Raw genomic sequence first — 22,115 nt, forward strand, 5'->3', positions numbered from 1 at the left:
AAACCATCATCATAAGCAAATCTAGCTAAGAAATACAATTCACATTCTTACTAAGCTATCCTATATCATTTGTTTACAGTTTCCTTTTCAAAAGCTTTGTTAAATTGAAGACAGAATGAACAAGTTGAAACAATTCATAAAGACAAAAGAAAGATCTCTATTAAATAATGTCAACATCAAAGGCTACAATAAGTAATCGTCTGCAAAGGGAAAACTGTGAAAGCCTTTTTTGAGCTGGTTAAAAACTGGCAATTATCAATTTCATTTTGACATGAAGGAAGGAATGTAACATGTGTGCTTTAATCTTCTAACATATATTTTATAACAAAAAAAAAATTCCAAACACTTTAAGATACTTTTGGTAACTATTTATATGTCTGAACTAGCATGAACAAGATCACCTCTATGCCTAATATGTTTGCTTCCTGTTATAGTCTTTATATATACAGATTCTTGAATTCATAACTAGTGGGCAATAAGATGTGATAGTATTTATTATAGCTCTGATTAAGCAAGGTACGTAAGCATACACTTAACTTTAAGCACACAAACAGTCTGATTGTTTCAATGGGATTGCTCACATGCTTAAAATTAGGCACTTGTAACTTAAACATAAGTGGTACTATCCATAGACATGTTCTTAAGTATCTCAATGAGTCAGATTCAAGTTATATGAAATTAAGTGGATTTAAAAAAAAACCCAAACTCATAGTTCTAACTGCTAAATTCTAACTTCCAGTGTTAGCTATGTATTTTCAATATAATGGGATCAATCCTGAGCTCCAATCCTGGGTTCCAAGGCAGCACAAAGTCATCTGAAAATGACACTAAATGGGCATCTGAGAATTTGCTCATCACATGGAAATCCTCAAATGGCACAAGGCCAGCATTGCCATCTCTTTGCCACCTGCTCCCCCCTCAGCGTAAGCACCATTTGGGGGATGGGCAAGAAGCAGGCTAGTGGCAGTAGGGAGCAGGGAAGACCACGTTTTTCTGCCAGGTCCTCGGCCATTTCAGCTGCTGACTTCAAGTAGCATAACTTAGAGCACTCTCATATATAGGGCTGTGTAGGACCATCTAAACGTGCAGACATTACACTGTGATCCCTCGGATTCACTTTTCAATACTCTTCTTGAGTTTATATCTCAAAATGTGCATGCAGGAGTCCGGCTGACATTTTGGAGGAGACAAACATCTATGAGTGCACAGTCGGTTCCTTTATGTTCTTCTACTGGATGGAAAGCAAACTAAAAGCAAGTTCCAAATGACCAGAAATCAATCAGAGCACTACAAAGAGGCTAATGAAAGCTGTGAATGCAAACAGCCATATTGTCCCCCCACTTTACATAAACAGACACAATATTTATCAAAGGAAAAATAAAACCTTAATTACCTTTAGCAGACAGACCATTCAACACAGTTCAGATCTTCTTGAAAAACAAATGACATCAAATGGCTTTATTTTCTATAGAGATGTTGCTTTAGTTGCAGCTATATTGGACTGTGCAATGTTTGGCATCTTCAAATATTTTCTCGGTGTCTTCTCATGACTTGTAATCTAGCAATTGGCCCCATCCTTATGGATGTATGAGTTGCAAGAAAAAGTGGCCTAAAATGTGGCATGGAAATCTCCATCACTTTATTTGTGGGTAAAATCCTCACATACCTGTATTTAAAGACCATCATTTACTTTTTGTGTTTCCCACAAGTGGTTGCTTAACAGAAGTTTTAATGGGCTGGCTAATTACATGTTTTATTTTGTTGAAGGGAGTGCTGTGTTCATACTGAATGGACCATCTGGGGCCGGAAGTCCACTGTTTAGTCAAGAACAGGTACTGCATACAATACAAAATTCCCTAGCAAGGTACCTCATCACTCACTTGATGGAGAAACCTCTTGAATTCAGAAGGTACTCCATACTCAATCAGTCCTTGTCCTTTCTAGTGAGAGTTCTAAGGAAAGTGTAAATTGTGATGTGGAAGTCTATACCACTAAGAAAGGGATTTAGGCTGATTTGTTTAGCAGAGGTATACCAGTGACTTGTTGGTCACTAATTTAGGCCAGATTTGAACAAAGGACTCTCAAGGAAAATATTCTGTAGCTCATTAGCATTCCCCTGAGCCATCCCAAGTCAATTGCTTGTTTTAGTGGGATTATTTGAGATTTACTCAAGTGTGAGAGCAAAGCTTAGATAGTGTCTATACAAGACTCCCCATCAATCTTTGTTAGATGCACCTCTGTTGTGATCTACGTGCACCTATGCTTTCCTAGCCCTGAGTTTTCAGCACATGCCAACTTTTGCTGAATAATGGAATAGTTTTATGTTGTGACAAAAGTCAATCAGGGACTAAGCTAAGCCCCTCCCTCCATCCCAAGATGACCAGTATTAACCAAAGCAGTCTGAGAAATCAAGTTTGCAGTACAGTGACTGTCCCATCTTCCCCATGGAAGGTAGTTTTCAAAAGATAGTAATGTAAGAAATAGCTGAAGAATTCTCACACACTCTCTCAGTTCACAAGCTGCTGAATTACACAACCCCAATTTAATAAGCTTTAAGAACCTGATTTTATTTAAAAATCATTTGTGACCAGTCTGCTATGATCTGGGTCAGGAGGCAGCAGTCACTCAATGCTGTCTTATGAATATATTCTAATTTCAACCAGTTTGTATTTAAATCCCCTAGTATAATTATCTTCTCCTTATTTCTTTGCACACTAATTTATTCTCTAAGGATCTACATTTCTATTTTATCATGTATGTGGGATAAAATGGAAAAATACAACACATCAACATTCCTTAATGTTTAATTCTCCCCTCAATCTTACTCTTATACACAAATCAATGTTGGCTTTGCCAACTCCAATTGCTTTTTATAAACATCTATTTAGGGCAAAATATTACCCAGTGCAGCCCTTTCCCCTCCCCATCTTTGTTACCTGTGGACTGGGAGAGATTTGTTTTAGGAAAAAAACAAAACAAAAACCAGAAACCAACAAAGCAGAGGCAAGGCAACTGCAATGTGTCATGTTCTGTGGATGAGCTGGCGGTGACACACACATCTTGAACAGATGTAACATAAATGGTGTGTTTTTTAAAATATAAAAGTAAGCAGTAACTGCTAGATTTAGGATGAATGGACAGTTGTACAGTTACCATAAGAATAGAGGTCCAAATCCTCAAAAGTACATAGGTGCCTAATTCCCAATGGTTTAAGAAGCCTAAATACCTTTGAGGATCTGGACCTGAGAGCACAGTCCTCTGGCCCTATAAAATTAACAATGCACTAACAAGCACAGTGCTCCTAATTTTTATCAACTCTAGTGCCCTGTCCATCCTGAAGGCCAGTTCTTCATTGACCTGTGTCATTTACAGCAGTGCAGAGTCTGATCACTTTGCACTGATGTAAATGATTGATGCAGGTCATCATAAATAATGCAGACTTACATCACTAGATTATCTGGCATTCTCCACAGTTTGGATGCAAAGTGCTTAAGCCAGAATTAGAAAGGCACACAGATGTATTCTAAGTTATTCGACCTACTCTTGGTCTGTGTAATGGCCAATCATAGATAGAGGAAGACCTTGGGAGGTGTTTATCTACAGAATAGGTATCATATAGCAGGAGCAATGTAGACACCCCCACAGTGTCTTGCCAATGTGCCTTTCCCTCACTTAGAGGGAGAAGAGAGTTCCAGCTCCATGACTACTTAATCCTCAGCCTCTTTGCCAAGACTTCCAGCAAAGCTACCAATTGTCACTCTCTGTTTGTGATTCAAACAGCCTTCCTCCAGCAATTGGACTAAGACCATCAGCTCTTTTCACATATGCCTCTGCACAACTGTCAGATAATAGTCCTTTCTGGTCACCCCTAAAGTAAAGCCAATAGTCACCAGTAGAACAAAAATCAAGTCACAACGATGTCACAAGGCCATTGAAATCACTAGAAAGACTCTTACTGCCTTCAGTGGGCATTGCTCAGGCCCCTACTAAATATTCCATGACATTATTCATAGCCTTAATGGTTCCCATATTCAGACACATTGGATTCTTTTGTTAATGCACTGGCTAGATTCTTCACATTCATTTTTAGGTGAGAGCCCAATGGGTCACAGCCAGTGAGCATGCTAAGGCTTATTCACAAGTGTCCACACTGCCGGTGAACATTTCCCTGCAACTCTACTTAAGGGTCTAAAGTGTATTTCAGAACGCTCAGGGTATTAGAGCTTTATATCATTTGAAAGAATCCTTTTATTTTTAGTGCTAAATCAACAAAGCTGTTACAGTCATTTTCAGTCAGACTGTCATCTAGTGGGAATACAAAATTACACTCAGCTGCAAACTATTGACACTCCTCTTAACAAAAAAATGGTTTTAATAAATCTTTACATTAGCCTATGAGATAAAAAAAATCTTTACTATGAAATATACAAGTGTATAAGTGTTTTATGAAAGTTTTATTAACTTTACAAAAGAAGAATTGGCAGTGAACCATGAACATCCTGTACTCCTAACACGTGGTTATAAATTACATGTTCTTTCCAATAACATCTGAAAAAGAGACTGTAATTTAAATTTCAAAACCACTTGGCATACCTACTATATAGTGCTGACATGAAGTAAAGGGAGGATCTGGAGAGACTCAAACAAAGAGTGAAAATATAAAGACATCCTTAGCTAAAAAGCTGCTGATGAATACAATTCCTTTCCAGCTGGACAGGGATCAAGTACTTGCTTGTCATATCATTCAATGCACTGTTCAATCAGGGATTCTTCCTTTCAACAAAAAGAAAACTTAAGTGCTGCTAATCATCCCTTGTAGAACTTTATCTTGCAGATACCTTCTTTATGTCAAGATTTTTCAATGACCATTGCCAATGGTAGAGGGATCAAAGTTGTTATTAAACAAAAATGCAAAAATGCCTTTGCTGATGGGAAAAAGCAGCTATCTTGTGTTTTCACATGTGAGATTTATGGCTACTAGCAGCTCAATGATATTTAGTGTGAATAAAAAAAAATCCATACAGTCTCTGTCAAGTGTGGATAGGAGGTGTTTGTGCTTTTCATTTCTAGACAAGTACGGTTGTTGGACTTGTCAACCTTTTTTATTATGATTTACCATGGTAAGATATATGTCATCTCATGTCACTTAGGTAGGCACTTTAACATTGTGATATACTAAATATTTTTAATGGAGCTATTATTTTTCATGCTGTATTGTGAAATATTTTGGAAATAGTGTAAGTGCTTTATAAAGTTTGGAAATGCCTTTAGCAGTCAATACAATACATATAGTTACAAAAAATGTAAAATTTCTGCTAGCAGACTGGAGAAGTAATTACGTGCAGCTCATCCCTCACAGTACAGTCTGGCTAGAACTGGTTTTTCTGCCTTGCAGCAGTATCTAAGAGCCCAGAGTGAGAAGCGAGCTGCCAGTTAGTTTAGTGGCTGGAATGAAATGCAAGACCAGAGAGAGAAAGCCAAGCCACAAATAACCATGCAACATTGAGATTTCTTAAGACCAATAGTTAAAACAAAGAGAAGAATATATGCAGAGAAGAGCAAGCAAGAAATGAAAAAGGCAGAGACAAAAAGATGTACTAACTGTGGGCCAGAGGAAAGAAGCTCTGCTCCAAGGTTTCTGTGACAAGGAATCAAAAAAAGTGTTCTAGTTCAGTGACCAGCATGTTTACAGTCACTTGTGAAACCTGGTAATACCTACTACAAATCTACTTCTAGAGGAGGAGAAAAAGGTCTAAAACAGTGAGTAAGAAACACTACACTTGGAAAAGAATGAGACACTCTTAAAACAGTTTTTGGCAAGCAATTCTGTAACTGAGTAGGAAACAATGAAGCTCTCTCCAGCAACTAACGTAAAATAATGTGTATTTAGAACTGCTGGAGACCTAGACAGATATCTAAGTACTGGGGGAAAGGAGACTAGTTCATCAGCCAGTCCAGGGCAGGTGAAAAAGCAAATGTTCGCAAGAAAGAAAACATGAGAGAAGAGAATGGCTCTGGAGAAAGTCATCAGATTGGATCAGCATTATACCAGCAGATACAGTATAGATCAGAGCTTGTTCTGCCTACCCAAGGGCACAGCAACATTCTAACTCACAGGAAGGATTGGAAATCCAATTGGAAAAGCCTGGAGAGCAACCCAAAAGAATTCCACAACTATTATTTTGTTTTCTGAGCAATCCATACTAGAGGATCAATGATCTGTAGTAGAAATGTCATTCCTACAGTGGGTAAGCTCTGAGGAGCTATAAAACTAAAATCCTTCTGAACACTCATTGAAATGGAAAAATAACGAAGAGTCCTTGGTACCTTAGAGACTAACAAATTTATTTGGGCATAAGCTTCTTCTTACTGTATTTTTCACTCCATGCATTTGATGAAGTGGGTTTTAGCCCATGAAAGCTTATGACCAAATAAATTTGTTAATCTCTAAGGTGCCACAAGGACTCCTCATTATTTTGGCTGATACAGACTAACACGTTACCCCTCTGAAACCTGTCATTCAAATGGGTTTCACATGAAGTAAACCAGGAAATATGGGACAAATATCCCAGGCTAGCTCACCCAGCTGCTCTTTAACAGGAAATAAAGCCATAGGTGCTTTGACTCAGATATTCGTCTGATAGAAGTAAAAGCTGCAGTTGTTTACATCTAGCCTGCACTACTTCACATGCAAGACTTAGTTCTGATAAGAGAGAATTTTCGAAGGCTTTTATAAAGGTAATATGGTTGAGGGGAATGAGTGCAATATGAGACACAAAAGATGCTTAGTTCTAATCTTGGCTCTACTGACTCACCAAGGCCTTAGTAAATCATTTCAGTTTTCCCATGGGTAAATGGGATAAAAATACTGATCTACCTACTTGGCAGAGGTGATGAAATGAGCACTTCTACAAAGCCTTTGCTTTTGCTAATATTAAACACATAACACAGTTATACATATGCTATATCAAACTATATTTCAAACAAACAAACAATGCTTCATTTGGGAGTGGAAGAGAGAAAAAGAGAACCATGTGAAAAATTCTATCATGTCTCCCAACGCAATTCTGGAAGGTGTCTGGAGACTATCGTGAGGAGCGTCATATAAGAAACTGAACAGAAGAGAATGGAATTCTGCTTGGATCTCAGTGCAGTATCGGGGTCTCAGGTTGATTGATGGCATTAACAACCATTTTCTTTAGGATGAAGGAATTTAGTACAGTTTCTAGGTCCTTTCAGTCCATTGAGGTTTTGTGGCTGAGACTACTAACAAAAGATTCTCATTGCAGTGTGTTTTTTTCTTTTTACCTCCACTAAGAACTGGACTGAGACCCTCAACAATTTCATACAAGCCACTGAACCACCACTGTGCTAATCTGTGAAGTAATGATGTGCAAATATTTTAAAAGACTACACTAAAGACTGATCTGTGTTTATTTGTAAGATATTTATTTTGTATTTTTCAGCACATGGTCCTTCTTTCAGAATAAATAGAATTGGAAAGAATTAAAAATTCTGTGAAGTGAAGACATTATAGTAAAATGTATCACTGAGAGAGCAAATTTTTTCCTTCATCTACCAATTACAAAATATCTGCTCTTGACTGAAAATCCAAGAACTTTTGACCAAATAAATTAATTTTTCCAGTTCAGAATAAGTGATGCTCCCTACAAAGTAGGACTTGCCCTTCTACCAAAAGTGTTAAAGGAAAATGACATACATATAGTGAGAATGTTGAATTACAAGGGCATGATGTTAATCTTAACAGATCATACAGTGCTACAGCATAGCCAAAAATAAAAGACGCAAAGACAAGGAGGAACATGTATCACAATTTAAAATAAAACTCATGAGATTACAGCAGGATCACACTAATGTATTAGACATGAAGAACTTCCAGTCAGTTAACTCTAACAGTTATTATGCACAGCACTACATAGAGCTGGTTATGAATGCAATTCACTTAACGTGGCCACTAAAAATCTCTCTCAAATCTGTGGGAGAAGTTCAGAATGATTGCATTTAGAACCCAGGTCAGAAAGTTGCATACACACATGCCTAATAAAAAGCATGTCAGTAGTCCCACTGCATTCAATATAATGTTCTATAGCTGAATCAGGGCCGCAATAATGACACAGTATATTGCCCATTCTGCCATCTGACACTACTGTGTGTTACAGCACAATATACCTCTATTTGTTATGATAGCTGGTATCAGCTAACCAGAAGAGTGGAGAAAAAAGTGAAATTAAATATATTCATCACGTTACAAACAGGATGCAAAATGAAATAAAGGGAGAGAAACATTACCCATAATTTGGTCGTCTAGATAATTTTTCTAAACCTAGGAAATTGTAATAATGAGAAATACATTAGTGGATTCCTTTAATTTATATTTTATTTTAAAGAGAGAAAGGTAGATTTAATCTACCTGGAGTTCAGTAAACCATTTGGTACGGTTTCACAAAGGAAAGTATTAGTTAAATTGGAGATGATAAGAATAAATAAGAAAATGGTAAGGTAGGTAAGGAACTGATTAAACACAACAGACCAACAACACAACAGAAACAGAAAGGTGAACTGTTAGTTGGAGAGAAGATACTAATGGAGTTCCTCAGGAATTGGTCTTGAGACCAATCTTATTTAACATTTTCATTAATGACCTTGGCACAAAACCAAGGAATGTGCTAATAAAATTTGCAGATGACACAAAGTTGGGAGGTATTGCCAATACAGAGGAAGACTGGAATATCATACAAGAAAATTTGGATGCCCTTGAACACTGGACTAACAGAAATAGAATGAAATATAAGAGTGGAAAGTCATGCACTTAGGGACTAACAATAAGAATTTTTGCTATAAACTGGGAACACGGTAGTTGGAAGCTACAGAAAAAGAGAAAGACCTGGGTGTATTGGTCAATCACAGGATGATTATGAGCTGCCAATAGGATGTGGCTGTGACAAAGAGTAGGGCAATCTTAGGGTAAATCAGGTGAGGTACTTCCAGTATAGATAGGGAAGTGCAAGGGCCTGGTGAGACTTCATCTGGAATGCAGTGTGCAGTTCTGGTCTCCCATGTTTAAGAAAGATAAATCCAAACTGGAACAGGTGCAGAGAAGGGCTACTAGGATAAGCTGAGAAGAGGAGGAGACTTAGGGAGCTTATAGACTAACAGACTTTTTGGAGCATGAGCTTTCGTAGGTGAATACCCACTTCCTCAGATGCATGTAGTGGAAATTTCCAGGGACAGGTATATATATGCTAGCAAGCAAACTAGAGATAACGAGGTCAGTTCAATCAGGGAGGATGAGGCCCTGTTCTTGCAGTTGAAGTGTGAAAACCAAGAGAGGAGAAACTACAGAACCAGTTTCTCCTCTCTTGGTTTTCACACCTCAACTGCTAGAACAGAGCCTCATCCTCCCTGATTGAACTGACCTCGTTATCTCTAGCTTGCTTGCTAGCATATATATACCTGCCCCTGGAAATTCCAACTACATGCATCTGAGGAAGTGGGTATTCACCCACGAAAGCTCATGCTCCAAAACGTCTGTTAGTCTATAAGGTGCCACAGGATTCTTTGCTGCTTTTACAGATCCAGACTAACACGGCTACCCCTCTGATACTTAAGGAGCTTGACTTTTTTAGCCTAACAAAACAAAGGATGAGCAGAGATATGGTTGCTTTCTATAAATATACCAGAAGGCTAAGCACCAGGGAGGGAGAGGAGTGATTTAAGTTAATGGCCAAAGTTGGTGCAAAACAAATAGTTATAATCTGGCCATCAATAATTTCAGGCTTGAAATCAGATAAAGGTTTCTTACCATTAGAGGAATAAAGTTCTAGAACAACCTTCCAGGGGGAGTAGTAGGGAAAAAAAAATTTGCTTTAAATCTGAGCTTAATAAATTTATGGAGGGAATAGTATGATGAGATTGCCTACAATCCACATCTGCTATTGGCAAATAGCCCAACTCCTAGAGATGGGAGACTAGATGGGGAGGGCTCTGAGTTACTACCAAGAATTCTTTCCCAGATGTCTGGCTGGTGGGTCTTGCTGATATGGAGGTCTAACTGGTCCCCATATTTAGGGGTTGGGAAGGAATTTCCCCCCAGATCAGACTGGAAGAGACATGGGTGTTTTCTCCTTCCTTTGCAGGGTGCGGCATAGGTCACTTGGTGGTTTGAGCTAGAGTAAATGTTGGATTCTCTGTAACTTGAAATCTTCAAGATTTGAAGACTTCAATGACTCAGCAAGAACTTATAGACATATTGCAGGAGTGGGCAGGTGAGGTTCTGGGGCCTGTGATGTACAAGAGGTCAGACCTTAAGAGATCATCATGATAGTCTACGAGTCTATAAGATATTTTATACTGCGAGATACATGATACGTACAAGAGCCTCTTCCCCTAAAGGATGGCAAACAAATAAATCTCAATCCACTCAGTCCCTTAGGAAACAGGAGCACTAAGAAACAGAGACTAGAAACTGGAACAGCCACTATTTTAAACATTGCTCTCAGGTGACCAGGAGGGGGGAATAGGAGCAGGTTTACTTTTCTCCAACATCAGATGGAAATCTCCAGTGCCAACCTTAGTAAAACAAGCAGGGTGCTGAGATGATCTTGGCCTAATTTTGATATATGAATCCTCGTTTGGGTGTGCGTTCAAAGCATCTTCCCCTCCTCCAGATTTTGTAGGGGTTCAGATTTGATATTCTGGTACAGGAAAAAGAAGGCATATTATGCAGCTCTGCCCACAGCTTCCTGCTAATACCACAAATCCCAAATCTAAGTGATAGTAATAAATACAGTGTTCAGCCCCTACCCGTCTCTTGCTGCTTAGGCTCCATATCCAGATACACACAGGAAAGAACACAGGTAATTGATTCTCGGAAGAGTTTGGTTTAGTTAATAGTAAAACTAACTATTTTTTTCCATGTCCTCCAACCTGAATGTCCAGAGTCATCATTAAAGATACAGATAAGCGCTGGAAGTGTGGATACTGCCTCCACTCTCCATATGAGATAGAGCTGTCCAAATATGGGGTGCTGATCCTTGACAGGGACTCTGAGGTGCTATGATAATTCAAATAATAAGATGAGTTTCTGGAAAGAGATACACTCAAGAATCAGGACTTGCCTACATGGTGGCACAGTCCAGACTACAAGGGAGCGAACCATAGAGCATTCTTAAGTGTTGCACTTTAACTACCCTAAGCAGGCCCTGCTGGTGCAAACTAAAAGTTCATGTTAACATAGTCCTTTTTCAAAAACATAATGGCATGACTCCAGCAACTAGGGCTTTCATAACAAATATCATAACTCTCCATATAAAATCTCAAGATTGGCAACACCATGCACAGTTGTCAGTGACTACACAAGGTGCTGGGAAATGATGTATTGAGCCCCTCCTTTTCATAACAAGGATTTGTGGTGTTTTGCAAAAAAACCCTTAACACGGGCTAGGGGTTTCATCTGTTAGGCAAAGTTCTGCTCTGAGTACGATTCCCACATTAGTTATTGGGTGCAATACAGGGGTAGCAGGGTGAAATGTAATGGCCTGTGATATACAGAAGATCAAACTAGATGGTCTAATGGCCCCCTTCTGGTCTTAACCTCTATGAATTCCACAATAATTATACTGGAGTAGCATCTCAGTCCATTTCAAAGAGTAGATGACCCCTAAAGAAGGAATATTTTAGTGCTTTGATTGGCTGAGTAAGGGCAGTTTAGATTTTTGACTCCAATTGTGTGGGGAGAGAATGGGGCATGGGCTATTTGGCCAATACAATCTAATCTTCTGCAACCAGTGGGAAGGGAGGAAGCAGAGCATGGTGGGGATTCAGAGCAGCCCTGGCTCCACCCATACTCTCCTCCCTCCCAGAGCAAATGGATAGCAAGGAAGGATTTGCATCTTTGGATTACAGTTTGTTCCGTGGTCTGCTTCTGTGATCATGAAGCTGCTCACCACCCCTTATTCAGGGCAGGTTGTAACGTTACAGCACAGCATCAGTGGATTTGTCCCCTCATTTATACATAGGCAAACTCAGAGAAATAAGCGAAGTCAGAGAGGCTCACACTCACAGAGAGGCCAGAATTTGGCCCAAGAATAGACAAAACAAAAAACCCAGTTCCCTCTTTGTACTATCAAAGGAAACTTCAGATCTTGCAGTTGCATTAACTCTGACTATTTTAACCTGAACTGATCTGAACTATTTACAGGTGTTTAAAATTTTATTTCGAATATACCTCTGGTGTATGAAAGCAACATTGTTTAAAGTCACTCGACTCATTTAAAATACTAATTGAAAATTAAAGCTAGGAATAAGCAGGGGGGAAAAGGGTCCCAAGATATTAGGTCAGACTAACTCTTAAAATAAAATAGAGAGTAATAATACTGCAATGATAACTGTCACTAAATGTTTAAGTATACTGTTTTCTCTTGCTAATGCTCTGTGAAAGGCCCTTTATTTCCTTTTATTTCTTTTAACCTTCAATCTCATCCTTGTTTGCTCCATATTTCTTCACAGCCACACATTCTATTCTTTCACTGGTAACATCCTCCTCTGCACTCTTGCTTTCTGACAGTGCTGGACATTAATTCCATATTTTCAAATATATATTCTGAATTAAAGCATAGTAGTGTACAGGTCCTAGACACCTGTCATATCAAAGGAACAGCAGTTGTCAGCAATAAAGAAAAACTTTCACACAATTCCACTAGTTTTTCCTTGAAAAAGATGTCAAAGGCACAGGGTGGAAAAACAACAAGGCAACTGTGACTGATATGAAAAATATAGTGATAAAACTTGAAAGCAATATGGAAAGATTCTGGAACTGAATGGTAATTTGGAACCTTAGTAGGAACACTGTAATCTTAGAATAAGTCTTTCTCCTCCCTCCCCCTGCCACTATTGGAATAAGATATTCAGCTTCCAAACAACTTGAGCTCAAACATCTTTTGTGTAAGAAGAGAAGTACATTTCTTCAGTGAGGTATTTTTAGTTTTTCAAATCAAGTGCCATCTAAAAAAATCAAACATAAAATGAAATATTTGCACTGTGGTGGAATAGAAAAATGGTAAAATTCTATGCCTTGTAACAGCAATGAGAATTTTAATTTAAAAAAAAAATAAAAGCTGCATTTCCAAATTTTACATTGTTGTAACCAAACACAGGGCACAAAGGTGTCACTTGACTCTAGTTTGTATTAAGGGTTTAATCATGAAAAAAACTTAAGCATATTCAGAACTTTACTCTCATCTGCAGTCCTATGCTAAGAGTCACAATTCCCTTCCTGGTAATTCCCTTGTTCCAGGAGCAATAGTATTAACCAGTAGAAGATCATTTCCCCCTCTGTGCCATCTCAGTTGTGCTGGGGAAGGGAGGGGGCCAAGCCAAACCTCGATTATTGCAACTATCTATCTGCACAGGACAAAGAACAGAATTTCCATCAAGGCTGCTCACCTGTAATCTGGGATGTTGGTAGCCCATACTGGGGAATAAGGGGGCAACCCCTGTGGTATTTATTAATTTATTTATGTATTTGGTGTATGCAGTCCAGTCAAGCCAAGCCACAGTGTTCTTTTAGCTATGTTCAAGGCATGAAGACCTCCAGGAAGTTGAGTCATTTTGCAGTCCTCGCCAGTCTGTGCCATGGTTTGTGGCTCCTCACAGTGGACTGTCTCTAAAATGCCACCAAAATCCTGCTGCAGTACAAATTCCATGTCCGGTATGAAACTGGTTTTATAGAGATAGATTACAATTCACCGTTCCTGTATACTTAGATAAAAAAAACCACCCTCCTTGCTCATAATTTCTGATTTTTTTTGAGATCAGGCTTCCTATTGACATACAGCGGTAATGGCCATCACTAAGCCACATGATTCAGGATAACATTCTACACCATGTTAGATGTCATCTGGACATTTTGTCGGAGAGCACACACCTGATCTGAAACTTCCTGGACAGTTTGCAGAGTAGATTGGCTAAATACTGAGACATATCCATAGCATTCATACATAATCTGAAGTTGGTACATTTCTTATGAAAAAGTCAGTGAGTGAAATTTACCCTTGTACAGTGGGCCTACACAGAGCATCGGAACCATTTAAGTGCCACTGAAGCCCTATTAGCATAGTTTAAATCAGACCTTAGTGGTTTATAGACCATGTGTGGTCTCTCTTCACAGTGGTCAGTTTCACCCAATATGCTTTAATGATTTTTCTTGGAGTGAGTAAACAATGGAAGACTGTCTTTTTGCAGCGAGTCTAAATCTTTGATAAAATAAAATTTGATAAAAGAAATCTACCTGTAATTTTTTAAAAAAATACTGAAGAAATGGAATAATATGACCCAATAAAAGGACACAACAACAGATACTCTTCTTTGAACATTTTCAGTTATCTAAAGTTTCATCAAATCAAGCAATGTTATTGACTAAAAATTGTGTAGGTATAAGTATCACAAACTGTAGAACAGCATTACAGACCTGATCCAAACCTCACTGAGGTCAAGCCATACAGATATTTATGGATGCTATTTCACTCAGGTAATTTTAGTATAATCATAGGAGGAAGTATTGTCTAGTTGTTTGATGAGGATTCTATCCCTGGCTTTGACACTCTGTGACTGGCTGATCTTAAGCCACTCAGTTCAAGGGACAGTACTTACCTCATCAGATTTTATGAGACTTATGTTTGACGTACACTTCGAAATTCTTAGATGAAAGGCACCATGGAAGCACAACTTATAATTATAGATGCTTGCCTCTAAACAAGGTATTTACTCACTGGCTTTGTTCTCAGACAGATGCATATACCCTTCTTTTACCACAGGTCTGATCAATGAATGAGAAAGGATTGATGCAGAGCCATTTTAACAATGAATTTTCCCTACAAACATCATTTCATTGTTCACAGCAGAACTGTGGAAGTAAATCCAGCTCTGAGTTTCTTAGTAGCAATTATAAAACCTAATCAGAGGATCCATGTTCTATCAACTAAAATAGATGGTTGGGCCACCTAAGAAGAGCACAACTACGCTCAAAACTACTTTCTTCTTTGAGTCAAGATAAGGAAAAGATCAGCCACTCTGAAAGACACCACAAGTTTTCCCCTCAGAATAGCAACTACCTGTTACACTTTGAGCTTCTTATTAGGCGAACTCAACCAGAATTTGTGGAGGTGAAGTGACTAGTAAGGTAAAAAGCTTGACTGCATTTCTGCTATAGAGAAATATTTGCTACTAAAAGACCTGGAAAGGAAACAAAAATGCTTCATCTTGCTTCCCTTTATTATCTGGATGCAAACTGTCTTCAGAAGTCTAGATAACAGAGCCTGTGATTTAACTCAGAGAAAATAAACTTGCTTTATCTTGTTTATGTCTGCTATTACCACAAGGATCTTCTGTTCTTGGCAATCTCAGAAAAGGCAAATATGCAAGATATGTCTGAAACCCAGCTAATGCTATGAGGAGGGGTGGTGTGGGAGGCTTAGAAATAAACTGAAAGAACAATGAATCAAAGCTGCAGAGAATTTCATGTGAGTTTTAATCAATAATTAGTTTGTGCTGCTGTATAAATGGTCTGATATCAGCTGACACTAAAAGTTGAAGTAAAATGTCTTGGATTTATGCTGACTTTTCCTTATGCTGTATCTATGATCAGTCTCAGTAGCATTTTTTTCACAGTATAAAATTATTTTAGAAGATTTTGATTAAAATAGCTTGAATGCATTTTTCTGTATGTATAAAAACAGTGTTTGAATAACATATCCATATAATCATTTTGTAACAGTAACAGATATAACAAACTTTGATTCCAAGTATGTCAGTATCATTTGCTCTACTAAGATCAAAGGCTTGAACCCATTCCTGTGAACAGAAATGTTTTCAAGTTTTCTTAATTTCTGCAAGGTAGAGAGTCCTACAGTGGAAAACTGACATCATAGAATCATAGAACTGGAAGGAACGTCAAGAGGTCACCTAGTCCAGTCCCCTGCATTCAAGACAGGACTAAGTATTATCAAACCATTCCTGACAGGCAGTGGCGGATTAACAAATTTGCCACGCCTAGGCCCTCAAAAAATTGCCCCCCCCGCCCCCTGCGCCAGCTCATCTCCGCTCCCCTGCAACAAGCCTGGGACGGAGTAGGGAGAAGGGTAGTTGTGGTGCGCTCAGTTGATGGTAGAGGTGGAGTGGAGGTGAACTGGGGCAGGGAGCGGTTCCCTTGCCCCCAGAGTTACTCCCAGTGCCTGCCGGTCCCAGCTCACCTCCGCTATCCCTCAAGTGTGCCACTACTCACTTCTCCTCCCTCTCTCCCAGCACTTTCACACAGCAAGCCTGGGAGGAACGGGGGAGAAGGGGAGTTACGGCATGCTCGAGGGATGGCAGAAGTGGAGCAGAGGTGAGCTGGGGCGGGGAGCCGTTCCTGACTTTCCATCCCCGGGTTACTCTCCATGCCCGTGGGCCCCAGCTCACCTCTGCTCTGTCTCCTCTGAGCGCGCCACTACTCGCTTCTCCTTCCCTCCCAGCACTTTCGCGTGGTAAGCCAGGGAGGGAAGTGGAAGGAGGAATCATGGCGCGCCTGGGGGAGGAGGCGGGCCGGGGATTTGGGGAAGGGGCGGAGCTGGGGAAGAGGCGTGAGCAAATTTGCTGCCCTAGGCCTAGGCCTTGTTGTCCTAGGCGATAATATGCCACTGCTGACAGGTGTTTGTCCAACCTGCTCTTAAAAATCCCCAACAATGGAAATTTCACAACCTCCCTAGGCAATTTATTCCAGTGCTTAACCACTCTAACAGTTAGGAAGTTTTTCCTAATGTCCAACCTAAACCACCCTTGCTGCAATTTAAGCCCATTGCTTCTTGTCCTATCCTCAGACGTTAAGAAGAATAATTTTTCTCCCTCCTTCTTGTAACAACCTTTTATGTACTTGAAAACTGTTATCACATCCCCTCTCCATCTTCTCTTCTCCAGATTAAACAAACCCAATGTTTTCAAACTTCCTTCATAGGTCATGTTTTCTAGACCTTCAATCATTTTTGTTGCTCCTTTGTGGACTTTCTCCAATTTGTCCACATCTTTCCTGAAATGTAGTACCCAGAACTGGACACAATACTCCAGTTGAGGCCTAATCAGCATTGAGTAGAGTGGAAGAATTACTTCTTGTGTCTTGCATACAATACTCCTGTTAATACATCTCAGAATGATGTTTGCTTTTTTTTTTTTTTTGCAATAGTGTTACACTGTTGACTCATATTTAGCTTGTGATCCACTATGACCCCCAGATCCCTTTCCGCAGTACTCCTTCCTAGGCAGTCATTTCTCATTTTGTATGTGTGCAACTGATGGCTCCTTCCTAAGTGGAGTACTTTGCATTTGTCCTTATTGAATTTCAACCAATTTAATTCAGACTATTTCTCCAGTTTGTCCAGATCAAAATTTGTTTTGAATTTTAATCCTATGCTCCAAAGCACTTGCAACCCCTCCCAGGTTGGTATCATCCACAAACTTTATGTGTGTGTCATCAGACAAGGAAAAGGATTTTATTTAATAACAATGCTTTTTTCTTATGAATAAAAATGCAAACATTTGCTTGGGAATTATTGGGGTAACCATACTTTGGAAAATATGAGAAGCAGTTTTTAAATTAAAAATGTGCCAACTAAATTTGGACCGATGCACAGTTATCACCAAAAAAAGTACCTGTGCATCTGGTTCTATGAAATTAGCACTCTGTTTTGTGTGGTAGAATTATAAATGTAATTGAAAAAGCATTACATAAAACACTCAAAGAGCACTGCAAGCATAAAAAAAAAGCCACTTTTATTCATCTCTTTCTAACCACCTTTGCTACTGCTGCTCCTTGAACAAAAACTGTTAGTTTTACTTTCCTTTTTGCTAATGTGTTAGTGTTGTATCTCTCAAGACAGAGAGACACCTGATAGAATCACAGTTCAGGTCTTCATATGGCAGAAGAGATTAAAGAGTTACAAATACAGTTCATGTCTTCATGCACCTTGGGCAACTGTAATAGAATCCTGCAAAGAAATGTACAGCTTGAAGTAAAAGAGGATCTTGCAAGCAAGAACACAGCTGGCATATTTTTTATGTAACAAGACAACCTAGTCATGAATTTGCTTCTGAGTGTTAGCCAAGGAAGCCTATGCTAATATCAGACAGGTACAACACTCTTTAGCTTGCTCAGTCTCTCAGTGTTTTGGCAACTCAAACAGTAATTCTCAAATTGTCTTCCTTTCCTACTCAAAAGGAATCATTAGTGGCACATTAATGTTTATGGCCCTTAATTCCTAACTGATGTGGCGTGCAAGCTATGCATCTACTGAGTAACTGAAGGCAAACAGGTCTTTCGTAAGCTTACAGGGGTGATATCTATAAAGTGATATTTTCCTCAGAGTTCTTGTGCACCATTGGCAAAAATGGTTATGATTCCACCAGATCCAGAGAGAAAAAGCTTCCCCCGCATCAGTATTTTCACAACCTCATAAGGCAATATTTTCCACAGGCAAAATACTGCTTTCCTACCCAGCATGAACACTTTTCAAAGCTTAGCTCCCAAAGACACCACCAGCCCAGATCTTAAGGCCTTGCAGGCCTATGCACAAGGAGCAGGAAAGCCTGAGGTTATTTTTCTGGAGTAATTTTATAATCGCCTTTGGCTCCTACTGTTTCCTTAGGAAGCTCTTAAGTCCTGATGGGTTGGTTGGGTTCTCAGTGGTGTCCTAACTTTTGGTTTACTTGGGAGTTGTAGTCGGCTGCAGTAGAAGTCCCAGAATTCCCGCTTGGGGCTCCACTCAGTATAACAAGTGTTTAAACTGTCTAGTCATGTGGTGATTTTGTGACACAGATAAGGTCTAAGGATCAGGAGGAGACCAAACACACTTTCTTTTGTGACCTAATCAAAATCTGAACCCAAGTCTCCGTGGAGAAAAGTCTAATACTACTGCCTTTCTTTGTATCCGTTCCTGACCTGAATGCTGGGTTCAAGCTTACTGGAAAGTCAGTTAAGAATTGTAAAGTGGCAACAAAAATAAAATAAACAAGCAAGTAAAATGCATGTTGTTCCTTCTTATACAGTAGGCTTTCATTCTTACAGATTGTGTTCCTGAGATACCCTGACCAAAGGAACATGTGCAGGCTTCTGCAGATGTAGCAGCAGTAGCACAGCTGGATGTAATGCTACAGACATCTGGTTCACAGATGTTTGATTGTGTACTTGGTAGCTAGCCAGACTTCTGAAGGATCCCTTCAGTTTTTGGAGTGAGAGAGATTCAGAGAACAAGAGAAAAGTCCACTGCCAGTAATTATCCTCCACACTCATCTAAATGCCTGTATTAGACTTACTACTCTCACTTTCTCTGCTAGTCTAGTCACCAGAGTTTTCCTTTTACCTTTTCCATAACTCAGGATCCTGAAAAGAAGATTGTTTGAGTTGGACTATATCAAGCACAGGGGGTGTCAACGGAATACAATTCTTCGATCTTCTGGAACGTTTGCTCTTGGCTTTTCAGCAATTTGTTCCAGACAGGTTTAATCCAAAATCCACTGAAGAAAATGGAAAGACTTCATTGGGCTTTGTATCAGGCCCTAAAGAAACAGGAAATGAGTGCCTATCCTTAGCATTAATGTATTACTGCTGAATCTCTTCTCTTCTCACCCATCCCATTATTATAATAGATACACTGTTTGTGAGCGCTGCTTGGTGATCTATTTGCTAATATGGGTTCCACACTTGCCACAGCTTTTACTTTTGTTTCAGATACAGCACATAAATCATACATAAACATAAACCTGGAGTTTGGGGAAAGTAATCTCCAGCCTAGAATATACTGATCCAATTCTTAAGATTTTTAATGCTACAAGAAATGGCCACATTTGAATGGCTGTAATATTTCAGAGAAGGCTGGCACTCAGTGCAATTTAGTTTAAAATTTATAAGAAATATTTCTAAATAGCTAGAGCGTCATTGCCTGGAGTGTCTAAACCAAAACAAGCATTTTAAAAGTTAGTAAATAAATTTCAAATAACAGGTTCCCTTTTACTGTGTCTCTTCTTTAGTAGTCATAAGGGACAGGGAATCTATGGCTGATTTTCAAAGGAGAATAAGGGAGTTGGGTGCCTAAATTGCTGCTTGGGTAATGGAGGAGATTTCAGTGTTCCCATCTTAACTCTTTTCTGCAGTACACCTTTTCCCCTTGCCCATATATCTAACATCAGACCAATTTTTGTTCCGAAATAGTTTAAATTTTGACTTTATATTCAGGCAGCACTCTTGAAATATGCACAGCTTAATCAAAGTATAAAGCATTTATGTGTAATCATTTAAGTGTATTCATTGTGACTCTAGTGCTCTCAGAGAAATCAATAAAATATATACACATTTAATAAATGAGGACTAAACCTATAGTTCTTACAAAGAAACAAATCTCCCATCAAAATCTTTCAGCTGAGATCTTCCATTCCAACCTCCCTTATCCTGCAAAACCATCATACTCCCAGATAATCCTGGCAAAATATGGCTGTTTTCCAATATCAGAGCTCCCCAAAACTAGAACCCAGCAGACACAGAGGGGAAGCAAGTTCCAAATCCAAGAACACCTTATATTGGAAAGCATTTAATGAGTTAATACTAGAGCTGCGTGGATGACAGAATTTCTATTCCATGTGAAATTCCAACATTTCAAAATTAGTTTTTGTTCTAAATCAGAACAAAAAGTCAAAAAGTTAAAACTTCTCCTGAAATGGAAATTCTGAAAATAATTGTTTCAGAAACATTACAGTAATGTTAGAACATTATGAAAACATATAAAAATAATATTTAATATAATATTAAGTTAAAAACAAAATAAAAGTGATAAAGTCACCACAACATTTGTACCTTATTAGAATGAAATATTTCAACATTTTTTGAAATGAAGAAGTCAAAACAATTCATTTAAACTTTTTCACAGTGAAAATATTGTCCAAATGAACATCTTTCTGTGAAACATTTTTATTGTGAGGAAACTGCATTTTGTGACAGACTTTTTTTTTTTTTTGACCAGCTCTAGTTAATACAATTTGTTCTGCAGCTCCTGGAAGTAGTGCTGGCTCTTCAGTGCCATTTGTAATAAAGCACTTACCCTTGTTGTCATCACACATGCTTCTCCGTGCTACTTCATCACGACACAACACAGTGTCAGACTGAAAAAAAAGGCAAAAAGTAAAAGAGAGTGAGTTAAACTGCTTTGCAGCATGGATTTGGTCTCATGACCCTAGGCACTAGAGCACACACCAGAACAGCTTACGGTTGCTAGCACTGCACTGGAACAGAGGGAGATGAAGCAAGGCCCCTGAGAGGTATACCTGCAGACATGTCAAGTCTCATTCTCTAGGTGTGAGACTCACTCATTAGCATGCTGTCTCACCCTCACACACATTACTAAGCTTATCTGACTCATTTTGAGTAAATATATAAAGATTTACAATATTTTTGTTCAGGTGCTGAAACAGACTGCAGTACATCTCACCGGGGCTTCAGGCACTGGGCTTAGAGCTTGGAAAGCTGCTTTCTGAGCTTGTGTACTGTGGTAACCAGGGAAACTACAGGCCCATGTTCTATATGTGCACAAGTGGAGATAGGAGGCTACATGAGGGGGTTTGTGTGTGTGTGAATAGTTGACAGTCAAAATAATGAGTTCACCCAAAAAATGAGCAGGACTTGATCAAAAGTTTGCAGGATCTGCAAAATACAGTTCAAAATGTAAACCGCACTGGACAAATTCATATCCTCAGGGATTTCCAACCATCCAGGTTTTTGTTCCAACCAGCAAATAGTTGTTTTTATGAGAATCCACTGGTTTGCATTGCATATAGAATTCTCACATGCCCTAGATTTTGGTATGAATTAGGACATTTAAGTGTTTCACATGCAATATTAAGCAGTGTACATTTTAAAATAAACTATTAAGTGCTGGTTGGATTTGAAGTCTTAGACTACTGGATGCCACCAAGGACCAAAGATGAGAGTCCCTGTTTTTAGCAATGACCTAACACGTCACCTAGAAAGTCTCACTCTTTGCAGCTGTAAATCTCACTCCTAAAGAGAGCCAACCCATAGC

This window comes from Gopherus flavomarginatus, chromosome 5 (genome assembly GCF_025201925.1).
Source record: "Gopherus flavomarginatus isolate rGopFla2 chromosome 5, rGopFla2.mat.asm, whole genome shotgun sequence".
Classification (NCBI taxonomy): Eukaryota; Metazoa; Chordata; order Testudines; family Testudinidae; genus Gopherus; species Gopherus flavomarginatus.